Source organism: Notolepis coatsorum (genome assembly GCF_963971535.1).
Source record: "Notolepis coatsorum genome assembly, contig: SUPER_1_unloc_1, whole genome shotgun sequence".
Lineage (NCBI taxonomy): Eukaryota > Metazoa > Chordata > Actinopteri > Aulopiformes > Paralepididae > Notolepis > Notolepis coatsorum.
In genome coordinates this window covers 709955-735385 of record NW_028174886.1, presented here as the reverse complement: position 1 = coordinate 735385, position 25431 = coordinate 709955, and positions in this window count along the sequence as shown.

The following is a 25431-nucleotide window of genomic DNA, read 5'->3' as shown; positions in this document are numbered from 1 at the left end:
CACCTTCAAAACCGTTCTCAAAAGCACCTACAAGAGGCTGCAATTTGAAACTGGCCCCCGTAAATGTCCAAACCCTCCCATCCCATCCCATCCCACCCCCTCCCCCCCACCCAACCCCTCCCAATGTACAGTCGCCTCCCCCTCGTATGTATATAATATATATATTATTTTCTGTAAGGATCTTTGTTTAACAGTACTGTATATTTGCATATCGTGTATGTCACAATTGTAACAGTACTGTATATCTGTATGTCATGTATGTCATAAATGCCATGATATATCTGTATATCTGTATGTTGTGTATGTCATAAATGTCATTATGAATTGAAAATGGGGGACCCTGATGTAAACAAGACGAAAGTCTTTCTCTGGTCTGCATCCCCTTAACAATTGTAATGTGTATTGAGCCGTACTGTATTGTACCCATTCTACAATCTATTGTGTTCAATCAATCAATCAATCAAACTTGTTCAACCTTGTGGTAATATTGACATTGAATTTCATAACTAATATGTGTGAATAATTAGAGAATCCATAATGTAAAAGCAGGGCTTAGCCAAAAGTGATATTATTGGTGTTAGACAGACATTCCCAACCCCCACGCGAACAGATGTAATCAGAGGAGACACAGGCCTCTGTCCAACTGAGAGGCCACAGCCCCAAGGAGGGGGCCACCGACACCAACCCCCACACGACAAGGACATGTTGGGGCAGATCAGCCCCAACAGGAAGACCAACTGTTTTTAGATACATGTGATTGGTTGAACCAGTTTAAAAATAGTGAGGTCATTTAAACCTATACATATTAGATCAGTACAGTTAGTTGGGAGGCCAGAACAGATGCACCCATACCCAGGGGGTCTTTCTGAGCCTCCACCTCTCCACAGACTGCTACTTTGCCCTACGTGAGTAAAACTGTATATGAAATAATCACTGTTTGTGATAACTAGAGTAAAATGACCAGGATTTATCATGTGGTGGCAAAGAGTACTATAGTCTATTCCATTGATAACATGACTACTTTATATGTGCAAACCTGTCTTGATGTGAGGCTATTTGATTATGTAAACCTCATCAACCCTTTTGTACAATCATGTCTTATGATGAATAATTCCTGTACGTACCTGATTGCTTATCCACCTTTGGCCGCTCGGCAAATAAATGAGTTTGGACCATAAGTTCCTCTTTTGTCTGGCTACACAAGTTATTTCTCATCTGACTAAGTCAGGGGAGGACCATGTTTCTATCACTCTCCTTCCCTCCTTCCAGATAACAACCTCATTGTGCTGTAATTAACCTTAGATATTGTGAATATACCACAACCTCATGTCACATTGACTTACCTGGTGAATCTTCATAGTCCCGGGCACTGTATTCAGGGATGGAGGAATCAAATCCATGGCCGAAATGATCTCATCCTCTGTTACCATGTATAGCCTTACAGATGAGTGTGTTGCCAGTTGCTCATGCAGTGTGTTGGTGTCTGGGATGCTAGTTCCATAAGCAACAAGCCGGTCTGCTAGGTTCTTGAGTGCACCCCCTACCCCATCAGGGGCACCCTTGCCATGAGATGCCTCTGAGAAGTTCCAGGTGACATATTCAAACCCTCTCATGAAAGGCACTGTCGAGGCCGGATAGAACGCTGTCTTGTTGCGGTACTGGGAGGTGGGTCCATCTGAAATAAAATGGATGTGCTTCACTTCTGGATGTTCCTCCCGGATGGACTTGAGCACTGGATTAAGATGAGCCCACGTTGCAACAGCATCATGCTGTAGGGACGCTGACAGAGAGGCAAAAGACTCCACACGTCCCCCACTCAGGTATTTGACCCCAGTATGAAGCGTCACTTGCTGGTTCCCGCCACCAAAGTGGGTGTCTTTCACTTCCCTGGTGTACTTACAGCTATAGTTAGTGTGGGTGACCACTATTGTAATCTATACTATTTATTTATTCCCCCGATTTTTGTCCAGTAACTCCTGCCAGAGCTTTTTTTGGTCCAACTTGAGTTGCTATTACTTTTTGGAAAGTTTCACTGCACCGTTTGGCTACAAATCGACTTTAAACAGGAACTTTTGGTCCATAAAGAATGAATGGCAGACCATTCTTGAACATTAAGTGATGTCACAGTATGATGTCATAATAGAACATTCTAGAACATTTGTGATGTCATAATATGATGTCATATTTGAACATTCTAGAACATTAGTGTCACCCACACCAAGTGTGGTTCAGTCAACTCTACGACAAGCGGTTCAAAAGATACAAAAAGGGGGCGCGGCCTAAGGATCAAGATGAATCCCCTGAAGGGGAGGAGCCGAACCATGGGGGCGTGGTCAACATAGACCAATGAAAGAGGATATCCCTACTGATTATGATGTCATAATAGAACATTCTAGAACATTTGTGTTTATATATAGAACAATTTGAACAATTCTCTCAGAAGATCTCATTCTGAAGAAGAATCAGGACTGACACACAGACTGAAGCATGCATTGCTCAAACAAGATGCCTAAGGTGAGTGTCCACAACGGCTAGCTAGCTGTTCTACTTGAATACTGAATGTTAATATTGAATCAGACACTATTGAATACTGAATGTTAATATTGAATCAGACAATATTGAAAACTGTATGAAAAAAGACTAATTTAATCAGATGAATCACTTTATTTGAGGATATTAAAAAAATTATACTTTTATATTTTTTATTTAAATTTGTTTTATTAAAAACGAAGGTTCGAACGTCCGTTTAATCAGATTAATCACTTTATTCAAATTGAGGATTTAGTTTGAGGATAAAGAAAAAAAAGTATTATTATTTTTTAATTATTTTTTTTAAATTAAAAACGAAGGTTCGAACCTCCGTTAGAAAAACCCTGACAAAGTTTGAATTCCAAAAACAGGCTTCGGGGACAGCCTTACCAAACAGTATTATTTATATTATTCAAATGGGACTCAAACGTGTTCCGTTGTGATGTCACAGTATGATGTCATAATCAAACATTCTAGAACATTTGTGTTCTATATATATTCAACAATTCTCTCATAAGATCTCATTGTGCATCTTGAAACATTAGTCCTGGTCAGACAGATGGACTAAACAACACATAGACTGAAGCCATTTCTCAAACAAGATGCCCAAGGTGAGTGTCCACAACGGCTAGCTAGCTGTCCGCGCGGGGAAATTGTGACGGTGTGGGTGATGCCTGTGCACCGCTGGCCAACGAGAGAGGGTCTATGAATTGTTGAATAGATACACAAATGTTCTAGAATGTTCTATTATGACATCATACTGTGACATCACAAATGTTCTAGAATGTTCTATTATGACATCATACTGTGACATCACAAATGTTCTAGAATGATCTATTATGACATACTGTGACATCACAAATGTTCTAGAATGTTCTATTATAACATCATACTGTGACATCACAAATGTTCTAGAATGTTCTGCCATGCATTCCTTATGACCAACATTTCTTGTTTAAAGTCGAACTTTCCAAAAAGTTATAGCAACTCGAGTTGGACCAAGCAGGGCGTTTTATTTTTTTTTATCCACTTTTTCTCCCATTTCTTTTCTATTTTTCTCCCATCCCAATTTCGTCTCGCCAATTCTCCCTTCAAGTCACCCCCCCCCCCCCCTGTCTCGAACGTTGCCAGACCATGCCTCCCACTGGTCGGCTGCAGTGATGACGAAGCCTTGCATCACGTGTCCCCTCCGGTACACGAGGAGGCAGCCGGCGCATCTTTTAACCTGTACAGCGCAATCTCTCAGTGGCGAGGAGTAACACGTGGGAGGCTCACGCTGCCCCTGTTACTTCCTGATTCTGCTGTACAGGCGCACCAACCGACCTGTAGGAGTCGCTGTCCACAACGTCCGATCCCCACCGGCTTTCCCACCCCCTAATACTGCCAATTGTATTAGTATGAATGACCAGCCAAGCCGGAAGCAACGCAGAGAGCTGGGCTCGAACCCAGCATCTCCTGCGTTAGTGGCGAGCGCCTTGCCCACTGCGCCACTTAGCCGCCCTCAAGCCGGTCGTTTTGATACCTTACACTTGTGTGTGGTGTGAAAGCTCTGGCAGGAGTTAGTGGACAAAAATCGGCGGAATAAATAATAAATAAATAAAAATAAATAGTATAGATTACAATAGTGTGGGTGGTCACCTCACTGTAATCAATGTGGACGGCCACCTCTTTCTCAGTAAGGCTCTCCTTGAGTGACTTCAGCCTCTGGAACTGGTGCTGGATGTTATACACATGAATGGCCAGTTTATTTACATGGTCCTGAGTGAGGTCAACAAGTTTGTCGATAGATGTGTGTGTCTTCTCCAGTGCTGTGTTTTTGACATTTGTCTCCTCCAGTGCACCATCTACCATCTTTTCCCTTTTTTGTGATTTTACCTGTCCGGGTAACCCACTGGTCCCAGGAAATTATGTTTCCCTTGGTTGATGGATCAATAGTTGTAGGGAAGGTTTTGCCTTGGCATTGAATGCACCTTCTGTACATGCATTCCATATCACTAGAGCTGCAGACACAGGACTCAACTATTTCAGTTGTGGATGGTGTGGCAACAATCCGAAGCTGGTGAAGCTTTTTGATTTTGAATTGGAAATTCTCGTGGATTTTGCAGGCACAGGTTTCTCTTTGGGAAACGTTTGGTCTCACGGTCCAAAAGGGCTTCAGTCTGCAGAACTGAGCCTTTGAGAGTTTGTAGCGAGGATGCTGACTGAAAAATTTAACATGTAGTCTCTCCATAGTGTCAGTCAGTGCCCTCTTCCTGAACACTTGTCCTTTCTTGCGGACTTCCCCTGTTTTGCCATTGATGACAGTTGAGTTGTCATCCTGGTGCAAGAAACGACTCACAACATGTCCCATCAATCGTCTCTGGCTGTTGTTGGGCAGGGTCTTGGGCTCTCTCCGGTGGGTGGCTCTCTTCTCAATGGTGCCGATCAAAGGTGCTGGTCCTTTTTTGTTTTTTCTTGTAGCCTTCTAAGCTGCTTCGGTTAGAGTATTTTCGGGACTGGATTTCCAGTTGATCTTTTGTCGCCCTCAGTTTTGACCTCAGTGAGGTTATGGTTGCCTTCCCACCCCCTAATACTGCCAATGTGTATTAGTACGGACGACCAGCTAAACTGAAAGCAATGTGGAGCGCTGGGCTCGAACAGGCGAACCCAGCGTCTCCAGTATTCGTGGTGCGCTCCTTGCCCACTGCACCACGTAGCCGCGCTCTCTCTCCTTCCTTCTGTACTCGTCTAGCAGGTCAGGGTTGTTGTAAACCTTTTCTCAGAATTTTGCTAGCCTAGCCTTTGCTAACGCTTTCTTTTTCTCAGTGGCTGACAGTCTGCAATGAAACAGGAAAGTTAGTAAATTACATCAAAATGAACTGTTGATGATACACATTTTATTATTACTATGTAATTACAATCTTATGAACACTTAATGTTGAAGTGTTACCAATTATTACTATTTAATGACAAAGTTATGTGATGTGTTACCAAATTCTCATTGCCGAAAGAGAAGTTCTCATTAACACCCATTAAAATGTTGCAGTATATGAGAAGTGTGTTGCGGAGGATGAGAGGAGTTAGCATTTTTAGCTAACAATGGAGAAGCCATGATGACATCGGCAAAAAAATGTCATGGCACATGTTAGGAATGTATTAACCTTTGTATTGATCAAATATTGATGATCAAAACTTTTTTCAAACAAGTAATACTTCATGTTTCAGCAATGAGAATCAATTTTGTCGTGTACAAGGGCTGAAGCGGGAAGTTAGAACTTTTAAGTGTTAACCATTGAGGTGACTTCACTTACCTTGTAGCCATCTTCTAGCTTGTCTTCTTTGTGATGCATCATGGGACAATACAACTTTATTTAAAAAATACTGTAGTCTTAACAGGAAGGTGAAAACTGTTGCGGAGAATGAGAACTGCATCCATGGACATTATGTGTTATGGTTTGTAAACAACCCCAACAGGACGACACAGACAGGTAGTTCAGAGTTAGCCAAAAACTAAGGGCGTATTTATTTACAACAGAAAAGAGCAAAAAAACAACATAAAGCATTCAGGGGGAATGTCCTTGAGCAGAGTCGGCTCTGCGGCTCTGTAGCTCGGCCCAGAGCAGAGTTGGCTCTGTGGCGCTGCGGCCCTGGCTCTGCGGCTCTGCAGCTTATTGTATATCCACTCTGGGAGGAACAGAGAAAAAGAGAATGTCAATAAACGAACGTAGGGATTACGAGGCAGTCCAGTAATAAAGCAGAGTCCAGTACTAACACAAAGTGATACTTCTTCAGTGTTTACGAAACACACAAAAAACAGAAAGAGGGTCTTGAGTCCAGGAAAAAACTAGGAAAAACAGAGCATCAAAAATATACTTCCAAAAACTCACCAAGGGGCGAAGTGAGATACGAGGCACGGGTCCACGGAGGCAGAGAGGGGCAACAGCGCCGACTTCCAAGGGCGTACTGGAGAAACAACACGGGAGGAACAAGCAGCTGGTGGTGGTGAGCAAAGCGACCCGACACTGAACGTTCAGAAACCCCGAGTATATAAGGGCTCCCTTCCAGCTGATTTGAAACTCCCTTCAGGTGCGTGAAGGTAATTGGTACCTGAAAGAGTGCGGTACTGGGCCAGCCGTCACATTATGTTTTCCACAAAAAAATCATTAATTTGTCAATTTAATTGTATAATTCATCAGAATTTCCTTGGACACAAATACATAAACAATATTAATAAAGTTTTAGAGAAACATTTTGAGTTTATTAAATATAAAATTAAGTCAATGGTCCATAGAAATCAATGTGGACGCATTGCGCTAATGAGAATTTAATCACAAAATGTACGAAAATATTAAAATAATTAATTGTTATGAGTAAACAACTCATTGTACAAGAAAGAGCACATTTTTATCTTTAATATTATGTTTTGTTTACTTGAATAAATGCTAACCTTTATTTAGAAAAGATCACGGCCATGGTAAATCATTGATTTCATGAGAATGACCCAGATATCCCTAGGATATTACAGTATCTTTGTATGATTTTGTTTATTACATTTTTCTACAATAAGTAGTACAACATAATGGAATATTAAAGCACTACTTTGTATATATTTTTGTCAGAATAAACCACTGCCAGTAAAGCAAGGCTGAATATGAGTATGGAGGTGGTGTCTGTGTGTATATTCACAAAGATACCAAATGCATCAACCGTACTGACCTTAACCATGACGAAATTTAATTATGTCCGACCCTATCGACCAGGCTACCCCGCCAATAGAGGCCCTAGTGGGTTCTAACGTAACTGACCAAGCTCACGGTAGGGACCAGGAGGGACCCGACATGACTTTACCCCCCGCCAAGACCGAAGAAGTAGTCCCCGGAGAGCTCCAGGATAAAGACAGCTCTCCAGGGATGGAACTCTACCCGCTACAAGAAGAGGAGAGCACCCCGGAGATGGATCTCCAGGACTCGCCACAGGAGAACAGATCTCCAACGAGTACTGCCAGGAGCGGATCACCTCAACCAGCGTCTTCCCCCAGCGAGGCGGACAAGATGCTGGCACAGGCATTCCTCGCCAGCCTAGCAGCCTCAACAGAGCGCGATCGACTCCAAGCACAGACGCTTAGTGAGCGCGAACATTCTTCCATGGAAAGAGAACGCCTTCAGGCGCAGCAACGGAGCGACGAAGATCGTATACGTCTAGAGATTAGACGCCTTCAGACGGAAGAGAATATGGGAAGGGACCGGGCCGAAGCCCAGCGCGCCGCCGCCGAAGCCCAGCGCGCCGCTGCCGGTGCCCAAAGAGAAGCAGAGCGCGACCTCGCTCTCACCAAGCGCGAAGCCGAGCGCGACCGATTACAAGCGCAGATAATGGAGCAGCTGATCACCAGGGCAACACCCCCTCCCTCCGCACGGGGTTCCAGGGCCTCGTCAAGACAAGGGTCAAGGGCACCCTCCCCTACCCGATCAAGCGACCCTGAGCCCGACCATCAGAGAGAGCCTATACCCCCCTCCGAACTCCTTCCCCGACCGGTCCACGCGAGACCCAGCTACAAGGAAGAAACGGTCTACACCGCGGAGAGGCTAAATAGACGACTACAGGATCTAGAGGACCTGCCAGAGGAAGAAGAAGAGGGAGAGGAGGAGAATCAAGCCCGACAGCAGCACAGTACTCCACAGGACCAGGAGGTCCAGTACAGCCCAGGCTCTACCCCCGCGGCTCTGCGCTACAGACCCCCGACTCAATTCACAGGTGAGCTTGACGCACGACCAGCCCCGAGGAACAGCACCTGGATACGCGGGCCATGGTACCCAGCAGGTACCAGCCCACCAAGAGGCGTAAGAGGAGACTCGCCTAGGAGGCCTCTCTTCCAACGCTCACCGATGTGCCAGCCATCCATGGCATCATACATTGGCACACCGACGTTTCCGGACTTCACCCACGAGAACAGAGCACAGTACACGGAGCTACGAATGTGCTTAGAGACAATGATGTCCGATGTAGCTGATGAACCGTACAAGTATGCTATCCTACTGAAGCACCTCAAGGTGCCCCGAGCGCACAATATAGCGCTGGCCTATGCCACCTCTACTACCCCATACACAGCGGCTCTAGCAGCACTCGACCAAAGATATGGACGCATATGGGACTACGTAATACAAGAGATAAGGCATATTGACCGCCTACCCCCAGCCACAGACAATCGCTCACTAGATGACCTGTCTATCAAGGTACAATCCCTGGTAGGGATGCTGGGGGCGCAAAGAGAAAAGGGTATGCACGAACTGTACGCGAACTCTAATGTCGAGAGGATTTTAGAGAAGCTTCCGCCCGCCCGACAAGAGCGCTTCAGGCGGCAAAGAGACCACCGTGATCCTAACGGTCCCGAGCCATCCCTCCTAGACCTAGCCGAAGTCAACAGCCTACGGTTGGATACGTTCATGCGGAGCACCCCAAGCTCCAGAGAGGGACCTAGGAGAGCAAACGATGGCCGAAGATTGGTGACCGTCATGCACCAATCAGAATCAGTACCGAGCAGCAAGAACCACAGTACCCCCTCGATGAAAGAGAAGTGGAAGATGGTGTGCCCATACTGCGAAAAGGAACACTGGTTGTCACAATGTGACACGTTCAAGAAGATGACCGCCGACGAGGTGAGTCAATGGATAAAGTCCAACCGACGCTGTTACCGATGTGCGCGCAGTCACATGGCAGCCGATTGCCGCTTAAAGAAGAGGTGTAATCGGTGTGACGGAGCCCACCTAGATGTCCTACACGACAGTAACAGAAGAAAGCCTGCACCCTCAAGCAGCACAAAGGCAAGTGTTATGTACATTGACCCCGCCAGCAGCGGGGGCGCCCGGGTGCTCTTAAAGGTGGTCCGCGTAACACTGAGTTACCAAGATAAGGTCATGGACACTTACGCCGTCCTTGACGACGGGTCAGAGAAGACCCTTCTCCTCGCGTCCGCTGCGGCCCAGCTGGGGCTGCGGGGGAGCGAAAACCAGATGACGATTCGGACAATAAGAAGAGATCTAAAGACGATAAAGGGCGAGAATGTCTCCTTCACTATCGCAGCAAGAGAGACGGTATAGGATTACTAATGCTTTCACCAGCCAAGAAATAGGCCTGTCGCAGTACACCTACCCCATCGCCAAGCTGATGGATAAATATGTGCACCTGCGTCAACTACCTATACCGCTCATAGACGGTGCCACCCCGACCCTGCTGATAGGCTCCGACCATGCAGACCTCATCGTCCCGATAGACCGGGTCCACACAGGGCCCAGAGGCTGTCCTGCAGCAGTCGAGACCCGTCTAGGATGGACATTACAAGGCCCCCTCGCTAAGTCTCTTAACCGAACAGCAGCCACTAACTGCCTCCACTCCAGAGTGACAGAAGAAGACACCACCCTCCTACAGCATGTCGAGAGGCTATGGACACTAGAGACAATGCCCTTTAAGAATGAAAAGAAAGACATTCGTTCCAAGGAAGACATTTATGCTATAGCACTCCTCGAGCAGGGGACAAAGAGAGTCAAAGTCAACGGAGTGATGAGATACGCAACTCCACTCCTGAGGCGAGAGGGTATGCCTACCTTCCACGCCCCAAAAGAAGCGACGGAGCGGTATCTATTGAACACAGAGCGGCGCCTAGCCAGAGACCCCGCTCAAGAGACGGTGTACCGCGCTGAGATTAACAAGCTAATCACAGTGGGACACATAAAGAAAATTGACATTAAAGAGGCCGATCAGACGACCGAATCATGGTACGTGCCGCACCACAAAGTCCACCACAACGGCAAGGATCGTATTGTGTTCAACTGCAGCTACCAGATCGGATCACAAAATCTGAATAAAGAGCTCTTGCCCGGCCCAACACTCGGCCCCTCTCTACTAGGCGTGTTACTACGTTTCCGCCAAGACAAGGTGGCCATCAGCGGTGACATCAAAGGGATGTTCCTGCAGGTGAGACTAGTGGAGGAGGACAAGCCCCTGCTGCGGTTCCTATGGAGAGAGAGGATCGGGGATGAGCAACCAGCCATCTATCAATGGGAAGTCCTCCCTTTTGGAACCACATGCAGCCCATGCTGTGCTACGTTTGCACTGCAAAAACACGTCGCAGAGGACCCAGCAGCTGATGAAGAGGTCCGACAAAGTGTAGGAAATAGTTTCTACGTGGACAACTGTCTGCAAAGCGTCTCGACGCCAGAAGAAGCCGAGGCCCTTCTACTCAAGCTCCGCGCCTCCCTGATCAAAGGCGGCTTTGATCTCAGGCAGTGGGCCAGCAGCGACCCGCAAGTATTGCGCAGCCTCTCCCCCGAGGACAAGGCAGCAAGCAGCGAGACCTGGATGGCGACCATCCCAGGAGAAGCCCAAGAAATGACATTAGGACTAGTCTGGCGCTTCAAAACAGACTCGCTCCATTGTAAACACACACCCCTGACCAAGGAGCAGGGAAGGTCGACTGCACTACCGACCACCAGACGGAGTGTATACAGAACACTCGCCAGACAATATGACCCGTTGGGATGTATTCTACCTTACACCACCAGGGCAAAGATGATTGTAAGAGCGTTATGGGACAAGGACCAGGGCTGGGACGACCCCATACCCGAACACCTTGCATCCACATGGAGAGAGTGGGAGACGGAACTCAGCTCACTCCCAGGTGTCAACATACGCCGCAGCTACTTCCCACCCACAGTGAGGCCGGAGACGTGCCAGATGGACTTGCACGTCTTCAGCGACGCCTCCGAAGTAGCCTACGGTTCGGTGGCCTACTTGCGTGCCCGAGAGGAGGGAGGAGAAATACATACTGCTTTCATCCTGACTCGCTCAAGAATAGCCCCACGAAAGCAACAATCTATCCCGCGTCTAGAGCTCTGCGCAGCCCTAGCAGGAGCGCAACTCGCCACGTTAATCCAACGTGAACTCACCATTCCGGTGCAAAGAACAATCTTGTGGTCAGACTCCACGACAGTACTCACATGGATCCGGTCTGATTCGTGCAGATACAAGGTCTTCGTGGGAGTCAGAGTCACAGAGATTCAAGATTTAACAGAAGTAGCAAGCTGGAGGTATGTGGACACAAAACACAACCCAGCTGACGTCATCACCCGGGGAATGTCCCTGGATGACCTCACCCGTCACAACCTATACAGTGACGGGCCAGAGTTCCTCAAGCTCCCGGAAGAAGAGTGGCCTACACCCACCCCACGGGAAGCGAGTAAAGAGGAGGCCGAAAACAAGAAATCTATGTTCTGTGGATTGAACACACTCGTCTCCACAGACCCCGACATAGACGATTGCCTCACCCTAGAGAGTGCGCAGCTAAAGACATTCCTGTGGCACCACCCAGAGGTTCAGCTCACTACGGACATTACAGCAGCTGACTACGAAGAAGCAGAACTTCTTCTACTACAACGAGCCCAGAGAGACTCGTTCCCCGATGAGCTAGACTGTCTACAGGGAGCAAAGCCCGTCCCATCAGACAGCAGACTGCTCCACCTAGCCCCCGAGAGCGACGCCCATGGTCTCATCAGAGTGGGTGGTCGTCTGCGGAGAGCTCCAGACTTACCGGATGACGTCAAGTACCCGATAGTCTTAAACAGCCGACACAAGGTCACAGAGCTGATCATAAAGAAATACGACGAGGATGTGCATCACGCCGGGGCAGAGAGAGTCTTCGCGGAGATCAGACGTCGTTATTGGATACTGCAAGGGAGAGAAGCAGTGCGGCGCTTCCAGCGAACCTGTCTAGACTGTCGTAAGTGGCGAGCGCAGCCCAGTATACCCCGGATGGCTGACCTACCTCCCTGTCGCCTCCGACTCGGCGACAAGCCTTTTCACTCCACCGGTATGGACTGTTTCGGCCCGCTGTATATAAAGAAAGGAAGAGGAACCGAGAAGCGGTGGGGTATTGTATTCAAATGCATGACCACCCGAGCGATGCATATAGAACTCCTTCCAACCATGAGCACAGACTCATTCCTTATGGCCTTCCGAAGATTCACATCGCGGAAAGGCAAACCGTCTATATTATTGTCTGATCACGGGACAAACTTCAAAGGCGGAGAAAGAGAGCTGAGAGAGAGCTTCCAAGCTATGGGCCCAGAACTTAAGACCCACCTCGCTCCATCCCAGATTGACTTCCAGTTTAATCCCCCGAACGCACCTCACTTCGGTGGAACTTGGGAACGAGAAGTACGTTCAATAAAGACAGCCCTGTACGCTGTGCTTGGGGCCCAGACCGTGGCGGAAGAAGTCCTAATGACAGTCCTCACGGAGATCGAGGGAGTATTGAACTCAAAGCCCCTCGGTTACGTCTCAAGTGATGTAGCAGATGTCGACCCAGTCACCCCCAACACACTCTTGATGGTGCGGCTGGACCCCGCGCTACCACAGACAATGTACAGGCCTGAAGAAGCGAACGGCCGAAGAATGTGGAGGTACAGTCAAGTATTGGCTGACAAGTTTTGGAACAGCTTCCTACTCCACTATCTACCGTCTCTACAGACCCGCCAGAAATGGGTGAAAGAGAGAGACAATTTGACAGAAGGAACAGTCGTCATGATTATCGACCAGTCACTACCCCGAGCTATGTGGCCGGCTGGCCGCGTAAGCAAAGTGATCACTGGTGCCGACGGAAAGGTCAGAGCAGCCGAAGTGCTCGTCCAAGGACGGATCTACACCCGACCCGTGGCGAGGCTAATAGAACTGCCAAGGCTCCTCGATACTATCGATGACGACCATGACCCCATGACTTTGTGAACTGCCCGACCCCTCACAACAGACATTGAGTAGTGGACAGTGCGGTTAATCTGTCTCTGCTTAGCTAATTAGGTGGGACTAATTAGGGGGCGGCTGTTACAAAGGATCAGATTAAACCGAATATATATATTTATTGATTGATATATATTGCATAGTATTTGTATATCGTTTGATATCCCTTGTATATTCCTTGTACATATACACGGAATATCCCTTTAGCCTAGTTACACAGACCATAATATTTCATTCTCCTATTGGACAGCGGTCCACAGGCGCCAGAGCCATGCCTCCGGAGTCAGGTTCAAAGTCACCGTCAAGACATGTCTGGACATGCCCGGCCTTGCCCAGGGATACGAGACAGAAATGAGATTGGCACTAGATTGTTCACCGTGCATATAAATACGGCGTAGGTGAATACAGAAGCACTTAGTCAGAAGTCAGAGTTACCCAATAAGTTGAAGCCTCACCCACGATACTCCGTGCGGTGAAGTATGGCCTGTTTGGCCCCAGATAGAGCATTGAGACCGCGTGCGAATTAATAACTGAATTGTCAGAGTTTGGCGCTATACCGTCGAGTGCGACATATTTCTATTAAGTCAGTAATAGTCTATTTGTGTATAGTGTATCGTGCGGCTAAAGTTCTACAGTGACCAGCATCACCAACGCTTCCTCGTACCAGCTAGAGTGCTTATCCAGGCTGGGCTGCTTTCATGGCGCTTTCACCCGAGGAGACCTAGACGAGAACCGTGTGGACATGTACACTGGATTAATCTACCCGACGACTACATAGCCCTTTGCGGCTGGATTATATTTGTTTTGGTCCTGTGATTTATGGAGCGGAGAATCGCCGACGCCTACACGTGTGGGATTTACCCTGTGAGGAGCCAAGTCGAGTCGGCGCCTCAGAGAGCCTGAGGCCGGCTAGCTTTCTTCACTGTGGAGCTACAGTCTACGGAGAACAGCTGTATTCGTCTGTGGATCAAGAGACTATTGCACCGTCTCCTGTACTTGGAGTCTCCTTAGTCATCGTTGACCAGACTCTCTACTACCGACAGATCCTCTACCCCTGCTGGCTTACAACCGGGGGGACCCTTCCAGTATCTCCCGCTATATATTACTAGTGTACCATAGATATAATTCCCTAAGATTCAGGTTGTATAATTACCTCCTGCGTAACCAGAGAATGGACATTCATTATTGATTTGCCTACGCATATTCCTTTGCCTTATAAGCGCATCCAAAGTATAATAGAGACGTATATTATGTACCTTTTGCTGCAATAAATACTTGATTATACCTTTGTGTGGAACCGATTCAATGTGGGAAGTGTTCATCATATTTATATATCATGTACTGTATGGCCAGTAATTAAAGTACATAAAGCGGTAGTGGTTTAATGATACCATACTTATCAATACAGTCAGGGAATTGTACCCCTCAGTTACACAATAAATATCGGTTATCGGTATCGGTTATCGGCTTGAAGAGCATAAAGTTATCGGTATCGGTGTCAAAAAATCAATATCGTGCATCCCTAATTGCAATCAGTGTGAACTACTACTAGTACTACTGTGTGTTCTGTTTACTTAGTTTACAGTATCCTGTTGTTATAGAATAAACCGCTGCCAGAGACACAGCAGAGAGAGAGAGGACAGACATGACAGAGAGAGGGGACAGACACAGCAGAGAGAGAGGACAGACACAGCAGAGAGAGGACAGACATGACAGAGAGAGAGGACAGACACAGCAGAGAGAGAGGACAGACACAGCAGAGAGAGGACAGACATGACAGAGAGAGAGGACAGACACAGCAGAGACAGAGAGAGGACAGACACAGCAGAGAGAGAGAGAGGACAGACACAGCAGAGAGAGGACAGACACAGCAAAGAGAGGACAGACATGGCAGAGAGGACAGACATGGCAGAGAGAAAGGACAGACACAGCAAACCGAAGACAGACAGAGTTCAGCGTCATCTCTCTGGTCAGAAACAACGTCACCACATCCGTAATGCTCTCTTTGATGCATACATTGGACCATGTCTACACCAACATATACTGTAGGAGCAACAATACATTGGACCATGTCTACACCAACATATACTGTAGGAGCAACAATACATTGGACCATGTCTACACAAACATATACTGTAGGAGCAACAATACATTGGACCATGTCTACACAAACATATACTGTAGGAGCAACAATACATTGGACCATGTCTACACCAACATATACTGTAGGAGCAACAATACATTGGACCATGTCTACACCAACATATACTGTAGGAGCAACAATACATTGGACCATGTCTACACCAACATATATACTTCCTGTGTATCACTTGTGCCGCCGACTCAGATTCCCCTAGGAAATACGCAATTTAAATCAGAAAATCTTCCATGTTGACTCTGACTTCTGACAAGTTTTTTTCCATTAATTAAAAATTAGAGCTGGGCCGTTAACGGCGTTAACGTGCTGCGTTAACGCTATACTAGTATCGCGCGATAATATAATTAACGCATTAATCTAAAAAAAAAATAATAATAATAATTACATTTTTTTTTTTTTTTACCTTTATTTACCCATGGTAGGTTCGCTGAGCACAGATGCTCTTTTTCAGGAACACCCTGTTTCACATTCACACAGTTCCATTCACACCTGGGAGCTGCCCAGTACAACCACAGTTGACACCATTGGCCACTGAGCAACTCCACTGGAGCAGTTGATTCAAGCCATGTCACATAGTTCAAGTTTGAAATGATTCTTTCTGTTTTGCTCCTGAGAGTGTGCTAGATACTGTACTGTACTGGTAATATTATTTATTTGTGTTAACTTCTGAATAAAACAACTTATTAAACACAAGTACATCTTATTGAACATTATTTTGATATTTCATTACCAATTATCATAGCAAAACAGCTTTTTCAAACAGTCTGTAATGCATTTTGGAAACGGGAGATGGGCTCATGGTGTAATGGGCCACCTGGCCTGAGAAACATAAGGAGGAAAGAAAAAGTAAGGACTTACTTCTGGTCATTATTTGGGTAGAACACACATATTTTGAATGCCTTCGGCAGGTTTTTTTTTTTTTTTTTTAGCCATTTTAATCTAGATTAATCTAGATTAAATCCAGGATTGCAGATAGATTAATCTAGATTAAAAAAATGTATCTATGCCCACCTCTACTAAAAATAGATAAAAATGTCATCCGTTTTCCTCGACTAAATCGAGACTAAAACAAAAAAGACAAAATTGAGACAAAAACTGACTAAGACTAAAATGCTCAGACATTTAGTTGACTAAAACTGACTAAACGAAAAATAAATGAAGATGACTAAATATAATGAAAACGAAAAAGGAGCACTTGACACATGACTAAGACTAAAACTAAAATTAAAATAGCTGTCAAAATTAACACTGATTGCAGGTAACTGCCTGTTGGGTTTTATCTCAGTATTTTATTAATGTTGGCCAGTTTTCAATAACTGCCCTTGGAGCAGATTCACGTTTAAATCACAACAACTCAATTTGGAGGATAAAACATTTTTAGCACTTGAGAAATACAAACAAATGCAAAACACACACACAATCTGAACTCTTCCTTGGTGTACTTCTCTCTTCTCCAGTCTCCAGGTACAATTGCTGCATTGCTCCCCAACAACAAGCAGAGATATGAACGAGTCAAGGCCTCACTGCTGTGACCAGTATGGAAAGAGATTCATCAATAAGGCCACATTTCTAACACACCAACGCATTCATACAGGAGAGAAGCCCTATAACTGTGACCAATGTGGAACATGCTTCAGGACCTCTGGACACTTAAAGAGCCACCAGCGCATCCATACAGGAGAGAAGCCTTACCACTGTGACCAGTGTGGAACACGCTTCAAGACCTCTGGACACTTAAAGAAACACCAGCGCATTCATACAGGAGAGAAGCCCTATAACTGACCAGTGTGAGAAGAGCTTCAGTACCTCTGCAGCCTTAACGGTTCATCTGCGCATTCATACAGGAGAGAAGCCTTACCACTGTGGAACACGCTTCTTGACCTCTGGAGACTTAAAGGACACCAGCGCATTCATACAGGAGAGAAGCCTTACTACTGTGACCAATGTGGAACATGCTTCAGTCATACAGGAGAGAAGCCTTACTACTGTGACCAATGTGGAACATGCTTCAGTCAGTCTGGACAGTTAAAGGAACACCAGCGCATTCATAGAGGAGAGAAGCCCTATAACTGTGACCAGTGTGAGACGAGCTTCAGTCGGTCTGGAACCGTACAGACACACCAGCGCATTCATACAGGAGAGAAGCCCTATAACTGTGACCAGTGTGGAACATGCTTCAGGACCTCTGGACACTTAAAGAGACATCAGCGTATTCATACAGGAGAGAAGCCTTAAAGACAGTGGAGGAAACATTTAATTCGATCATTCAATTTAAAGACACACCAGCACATTCATACAGGAGAGCGTCTCACCAGTGAATTCATACAGGAGAGAAACCCTACCACTGTGACCAGCATGGGATGAGCTTCAGACAATCTCAAGATTTAAAGAAGCACCAATATATTCCAGTATATTTATTCAGGTGTCAAACCCTAAAATTGTGTAGAAATCTGCTTAAAAACTCAACATACTTCTAATCTATGAAATTCTATGTGCTAAATATAGATGCAACACATTCATCCTGGACAGCAATCCAACTAATGTGATCTGCATCAGAAGAACTTCTGACACTCAAACACCAGTTTCATGGTTTAAATAGAGCCTTTCTCTCTAGTCCTCTGTCATATACAAAGGTCTAAGGACCACACAGAATAATAACTGGAGCCGGCTGCACATGAGCAAAAACAGCCTCTCTCAGTAAATGCGTTTAAAGCAATGTCCCAGGTAGGTAAGAAAGCCACAACACAAGATGTTTTTCCAAATAGTAAATTATATATTTAATGGAGGTAGGGCTTTAAACCTCCTCCATGGTGCACAGGGAAAAAGGTAGGGGAGAACAAACAAGGTATACATACAGACAAACAAACACTTAGCAAAATATTAACGTGTCCGTCATAGGACACCACAACTGGTACAGGATTAATCCACACCAAGTGGTAAATGGCACCAAGCCACACAGTATCGCTCCACAGCTACAGCTAGGCAAGAAGGCAACCTCCTCACTCCACTCTGGAACGTGGCAATGATCCAAATGAGGCGCCCCATGTGTGTGTCATCTTCCAGGTTATATCCACTCATCCAACTGACTGCCCACAGGTGCAATCAAGCAGGTGCAATCAGCTCAATCAGGGGGATGAGTGGTATCTGGGAAGGGAGAAAGAGAAACAGGATTAGAAGATGACACATCACACAAACAAAAATAACCTAACACATACTAATTATACTAACCTGATGTTCACATGGTCTTCCAAATACAGTAATAATGATAATGACCAACCCACGTACGTCACATCTCCCCCCATAAGAGCGAACCCGCAGGGTTAGCAAAACATTATCACTTATTATTAACCAACATCAGATTAGCACCAACAGAACAGAAATAAATAAAAATCACCCTCCATATAGGCCACATGCCCCTATCTCGGGCCCACACGGTCAACCACCACATCACCCAAAACACATATACCGGCCTTAGGCACACCTCCCAATACCAGATGCATCAGCCGTCGGACGTGGCTGGTGCATTCCTCATACCGAGGCCATGACGGTATACTGTAGTCAACCATACGCGAATTGCTCAATGGAGTTTGCACTCCCAACATCAACACCGTGCGTCCTGTAAGGCACATTAGAACACAACACAGCATGTGAAACAACAGTCCTGTCATATCTCAACTCCGACGAGACGCGGGCAGGAATCTTCATTAGCCTATTCACATGACACCAGCGTGTCCTCCTCCGCCGCTCGGGCGTACACAACTTATACTTAGTGGCAGACACCCTTCTCTTTACCACATAAGGTCCCGAGACCGGGCAGTGAGCACAGTACCAGGCGTGGGCAGCACAATAAACACCTCATCCCCCGCCTCAAATTGTTGCTCCACCGCCAATTTGCAAAACTCACCACAGACAGAGTCACCCAATGCTAGACCTCGGTCTCGCTTCCGCTCCTGTGCCCTAGTGACCAATAGTCTTCCAATAGTTGTCTTTCTTCACACATATAGGGCCCAAGGGGGGCTTGAGCATCTGCCCTTTTTCCCTCAGAGTCAAACAATGTTCTGTCTGGTGGTAATGGTATTTTATTTGCATGTTATACTGTTATACTGAGTACTGTTATACTGAGTACTGTTGTACTGTTATACTGAGTACTGTTATACTGTTATACTGAGTACTGTTATACTGAGTACTATTATACTGAGTACTATTATACTGCTATACTGAGTACTGTTATACTGAGTACTGCTATACTGAGTACTGTTATACTGAATACTGGTATTTAATTTTTTGTTTTTTCTATTGAAATTCTATCATATGTGCTAAATATAGATGCAACAATGCTTTTTAAAGTTTTGAAAGATTGCATCCCTCCCAACTATTCTTTGTAATAGTTTTGCAACAGGACTCACTATGAAATACTGCCTGTGGTTTAGGAGGGGTGGCTCCTAGGTAGAGCAGGGCAGGACGCAGAAAGAGACAATATCTCCTCCTGTGTATGAAGATGATCATTTAAATATCTATTTAAAATATTTCTTGTTATACCCGACATCGCTGTGAATGAGGGCAATCTGAACTTTTTTCTAGTTAAAATAAAGGTTTGAAATGAAATGAATTAGGGTTAATCAATGGTATTCAATACAGTGTGAAATAAGCAAAAAAACAAGATTTTACATGCAGCATGTGTGAAAGGGTCTTTAGTGTGTTTACATTGCATACTGTATTTTGTCATAGCCTGCACCCTCATACATTATAAGACCAGTGTTGGTGTTGTGCGTTATTGATTGTTTTAAGCAATCAGAGAGAGAGCGGCTTTGATGTGCCCTTTATTTTTGGTTGAGCACCAAGGTTGAGATGTGAAACATTGGAAAAGCATATTACTGTTCCACTGGCTTTTCCTGTTGATATAATTCTCAAATATCTACACATAGCAACCATCGTTTTGCACATAGCAACCATTGTCCCTTCCATTGCCATGTTCAAAACAATGGCCGCTATTGATTTGATTTGAAATCTTTATTTCGAACATGCAATGAATACAAACAAACAATAACAAAAGCAAAACACAACTCAATCTACATGTTCGAAAAGGAGTAGGAAGAAGTATACACTTATTTAATCCTACCCCTTTTCCACTACTCAAATGAGTGTACTATTTTAAAACATAAAAAAAAAAAAAAAAAAATATATATATATATATATATATATATATATGCAAAACAAACAAAAAAAACTATAAATGTAAAAACTTGAAAGAAATAAAATAAAAATGTAAACACCCGTGAATATCAAGTCCCTTCCTCATCCCTGTACCTTGTGAACATCATTTCCTTATACATCAGTTTGAATTGTCTCATGTTTGGACATTGCTTTATCACCACATTTAGACTGTTCCACAGTTTCACTCCACATATCGAGATGCAGTGTCTTCTCATGGTAGTGCGTACATTTAGCACTTTTAAATTGTGTTCTCCCCTCAGATTATAACCCCCCTCCCTATCAAAGAACAATTCTTGAATGTTTCTTGGAAGTGCATGACTTTTTGCTTCATACATTAATTGTGCCGTTTTAAATTCCACAAGATCATTTAACTTCAATGTCTTTGACTCCAAAAACAATATGTTAGTGTGATCACGATAACCTGCAATGTGAACGATCCTTATGGCCCTTTTTTGGAGTATAAAAAGTGGTTGTAGTGTAGACTTATAATTGTTTCCCCAGACTTCAGCACAGTAATTTAAATATGGTAAAACTAGTGAACAGTAGAGAATGTAGAGTGATTTTCTATCCAGAATGTGCTTTACTTTACTCATGACTGAAATGCTTCGTGAGAGTTTAGATTGGACATGTTTTATGTGAGGTTTCCAACAGATTTTATGGTCTATTACACCTAGGAATTTATTATCATAAACTCTTTCAATAATCACATCATTTATTTTAACTTGTACCTGAGTATCCAATCTACAGTTTCCAAACAACATAATTTTAGTTTTGCTCAAGTTCAATGATAATTTGTTTCTATCAAACCATTCCTTCAATTTCTTCATTTCAGATGTGATGACCTCTAAAAGCTGCTGGACATTCTCACCAGGTTTTGAAATCCCACTAATGAATTCTTTTACTATTTTCATATCTATTTCATTACTGTCTGTAGATGTCTTGTTTTTACATTTATTAGTAGTTTCTATAATTTCATTTTCATCTACCGCTTCCAGAAACATTGAACTAGGATTTCTTTCAATATAATTGTCTTTTATGTCTTCAGGAGTCACTGGATCTGGGATTTTCCCGCTAATTCAGGTCCAATATTTACAAATAATTTATTAAAGTTGTTAACCACATCATCCATATTGCTAATAGTTTGATCATTTTCCATAAAATACTGAGGATAGTTTATTTGTCTTGATCCATTCCTGATAATACCATTTAATATATTCCAAACACCTTTAATATATTTGTTGTTATCTAATATTCTACTATAATGATCCTTCTTACATCTTCTCATAATATTAGTCAACTTATTTTCTTATATTTATTTTCTGCCTCTTTAGTTCTATATTTTATAAATTCTCTATATAGTGTATTTTTCTTTTTACATGCATTCTGTAATCCCCTTGTGATCCATGGGCTGTCTGAGTGTTTATGTTTACTGCTATATTCTTTTATTGGACAATGTTTGTGATATAATAAGTTAAATATAGATAAGAATGTTCATATGCTTTATCAGTGTCTTCCTCTTTATATACTATCTCCCAATCTTGTAGTAGCAAATCATTTTTGAAAGCGTTAATTGATTCTTCAGTCCTTACTCGTTTAAATTGTAGTTTATTGTCCTGCTTGTTTTCTGTGTAGTTGTTGTCATAAACTGTAAAAACTGGTAAATGGTCGCTGATGTCATTTATTAGTAATCCACTCACTGTATTGTTTTCTATAATGTTCGTAAATATATTGTCTATCAGAGTGGCACAATGGGATGTGATTCGGCTGGGTCTTGTGATTTTTGGATAAAGGTTCAAACTATACAATGTGTTGATGAATTCCTCAGTAATTTTATGTTTGTTTGGATTTAAAAGATCAATGTTAAAATCCCCACAGATGAAAATAGCCTTTTGATTATTGTTTATATACATTTCTTCCATCCAGTCCTTGAAAACTTCAATATTTGAACCTGGTGCTCTATATATACAGCTCACAATTATATTTTTCTTTTTTTCTACACATATTTCTATTGTTATACATTCTAATAAATTATCAATCACATTTGTCATTCTTTCTACAATCTTATAATTCAAGTTATTATCCACATACACAGCCACTCCTCCTCCACTCTTATTTTTTCTGTTCATATAGTTGAGTTCATATCCGACCATTTCAAAATCCATTCCCTTTTCCTCGTTCATCCAAGTTTCTGAAATGGCAATTATGTTAAATGGTTGTGTAAACTGGTTTAAATATTCCTTAATGCTGTTAAAGTTTGCGTACAGACTTCTTGAATTGAAGTGAATTATTGATAGTTTGTTAACTGTCTTAATTGTCCGGTTGTACTGTTCTTCAGTATAGTAGCAGCAGTTGTCGTTGATGTTGAAGAATAGATTATTGTCTGGGTCAATATCATTTTCTATATCCTGTCGATTGTGCTCAGTGTATTCAAATGTTTTGAGTTTCATTTTTTCGTGTTCAAGAATCCACTGTGTCAAATCCACATCATCTCCAGATGTAGGTGAAATGATTATTTCCGTAGGCCTATGCGTCATGGTTGTAAGTTGTGTAATTGTGCTATGTTACAGGAAGACAAATAGACGGTGGGCCGAAGGTCTCTAGAGGCTTCCGTTAATGAAATGATTGATCTGGTTTTACAGAGTATATGTTATTGTAATATGAACTACATAATATACTATAATAACACATTTCCGTTTGTTGGCAACGGTTTTTGGGTCATATCTTTATGAAATTAATGTGTTGATAAGATAAAAACTACCTACGTTTGTGAAAAGGGGCGTTGCTGCGGAACCAATCAAAACGCGTTACAACGTCAGGTGACTTGATTTCTCCCAATGACATTCTTCAAGCCCTGGAACCAGGAAGTAAATATTGCTACTCGTCTGTTCACAACACTGGATAGCTCTGCATTCGGTAAGCTCTCAATTCATTACTATTACTATTGAAATGCATTTTTACTTAACTTTACAGCATTATTCAAACGTAATAGGAAGTTATGAGTCATCAGCAGTTTATATGTAGTCCGTTTTGATGTCCGATTACACATTGGAAAATGTTGTAGCCAGCTCACAAAGACTAACATTACTAACGTTAGCATTTTAACTTTCTCAGATAGCAATCTAACATTACGATAGTGTAAATCAAACAACTCTAACCCAATACTAATAATAGTAACTTGTTTCACATTCTTGCTGTGTGTTACACTATGGTAATAGCGGTCTTTGTTGTTGCCTGTGACGTTAGAAATTTGCCGTTGTCACAACCGTTACATACAAAATATACTGTCTCATAAATATACTCTTCCAATATATAAATATACATATAAATATATTGTTTTAGATGCTGTTGTCACTATGAATTACAAATGGGGGGCCCTGATGTAAACAAGACAAACGTCTTTCTCTGGTCTGCATCCCCTTAACAATTGTGTGTATTGAGCTGTACTGTACTGTACCCATGCTGCAATCTGTTAATAACGTTTTCAATCAATCAATCAATCAACATTTATAACACAATAACAAGTGTGAAAATAACATGTTATTTATTTTAACAGTAACATGTATTACAAAAACATATTCCCTGTTGTCCCAAATTACTGCTCCTTAATGATGATGATTCTTTAGCTTGGCAGGAAGTACTACTGAGAAAAAAAATTGGCACTTTGATGGCAAGCTCCACATTCTCTGCCCTTTAATCACTGGAAACAGTTATTAGCTGATGTTGTAACAATGGAGCTTTCTACAGCTAGATTAAATGGTGCAAACTATCAAACAATAGATAGCTGGAACCAACAATGTGCATTGTATGCCTGTACCTGTGCCTATCTTCCAAAAATGAAATAGAATATATGAAAAAAAGAAGAAAAAAACTCCAGTGAAAACTTAGGATACAGTGTTCTGACAGTCCAAACACAGACACATGTCTGTACATGGTAGGTTGTTTGATTTGCATGTGCATCGCCCCTTCATGCATTGTGTTTTTTTGCAGGAACAGTATACAAGTTCCAGGATTGCGACTGGGGCTGGAGGAAGTGACATCCAGTCAATGTCGAAGAAATCTCCCTCTATCTTCCATCCATGGCTCATTGGTGGAGGTATGTCTGGCTGGCTCTGCAGGGACCTCCGGTATATGGCTGCCTGGTAGTTAGCCTGCTGAGTGTGTTTACGCAGGGAGTCCTGATTTGGTGGCAGACTGCGGTCAGTGCACTTCCCACTCTTGAACAGTTGACTTCTTGCATCATTGACATCCCTGCAGCCTTTCTGGTCATAGAAGTCACAGGTAAATGTCTCTGTGCCTTGATACAGCTCCTCTGGCAGTTCGAAAGCTGCTCCCAATGTTCTGAACGTTGCACAATTCTCCACCCAGTCACACCCAGTCACAAGTGTGAAAATAACATGTTATTTATTTGAACAGTCAGAAAAAATAAATAACGCACATCCTCCGTTTGTTGGTGCTGAGCCAAACTGTAAGAACAGTAATACATAAGAACAAAGCGGGGCTCGCAACTCACTTGTAGTTCCAAGGTGATTTTAATAAACAAAAAAGGCAGTAGATGCAACGTTTCGACCTTACCGGTCTTCCTCAAGCATGCCATTGACTGTCCCTTTGAACCTAAACATCTTCTCTTCTGCACTTCTTCACTCAGCTCCAGTGGGCAGGATGGGAAGGCAGAGGAAGAGGGTGGTGACCGGTGAAGCTGCTCCCCTCCAGAGGAAAGAGGAGAATCCTGCTGCCTTGCACCGCAAGGAGAAGAAGAAGAAGGTTGA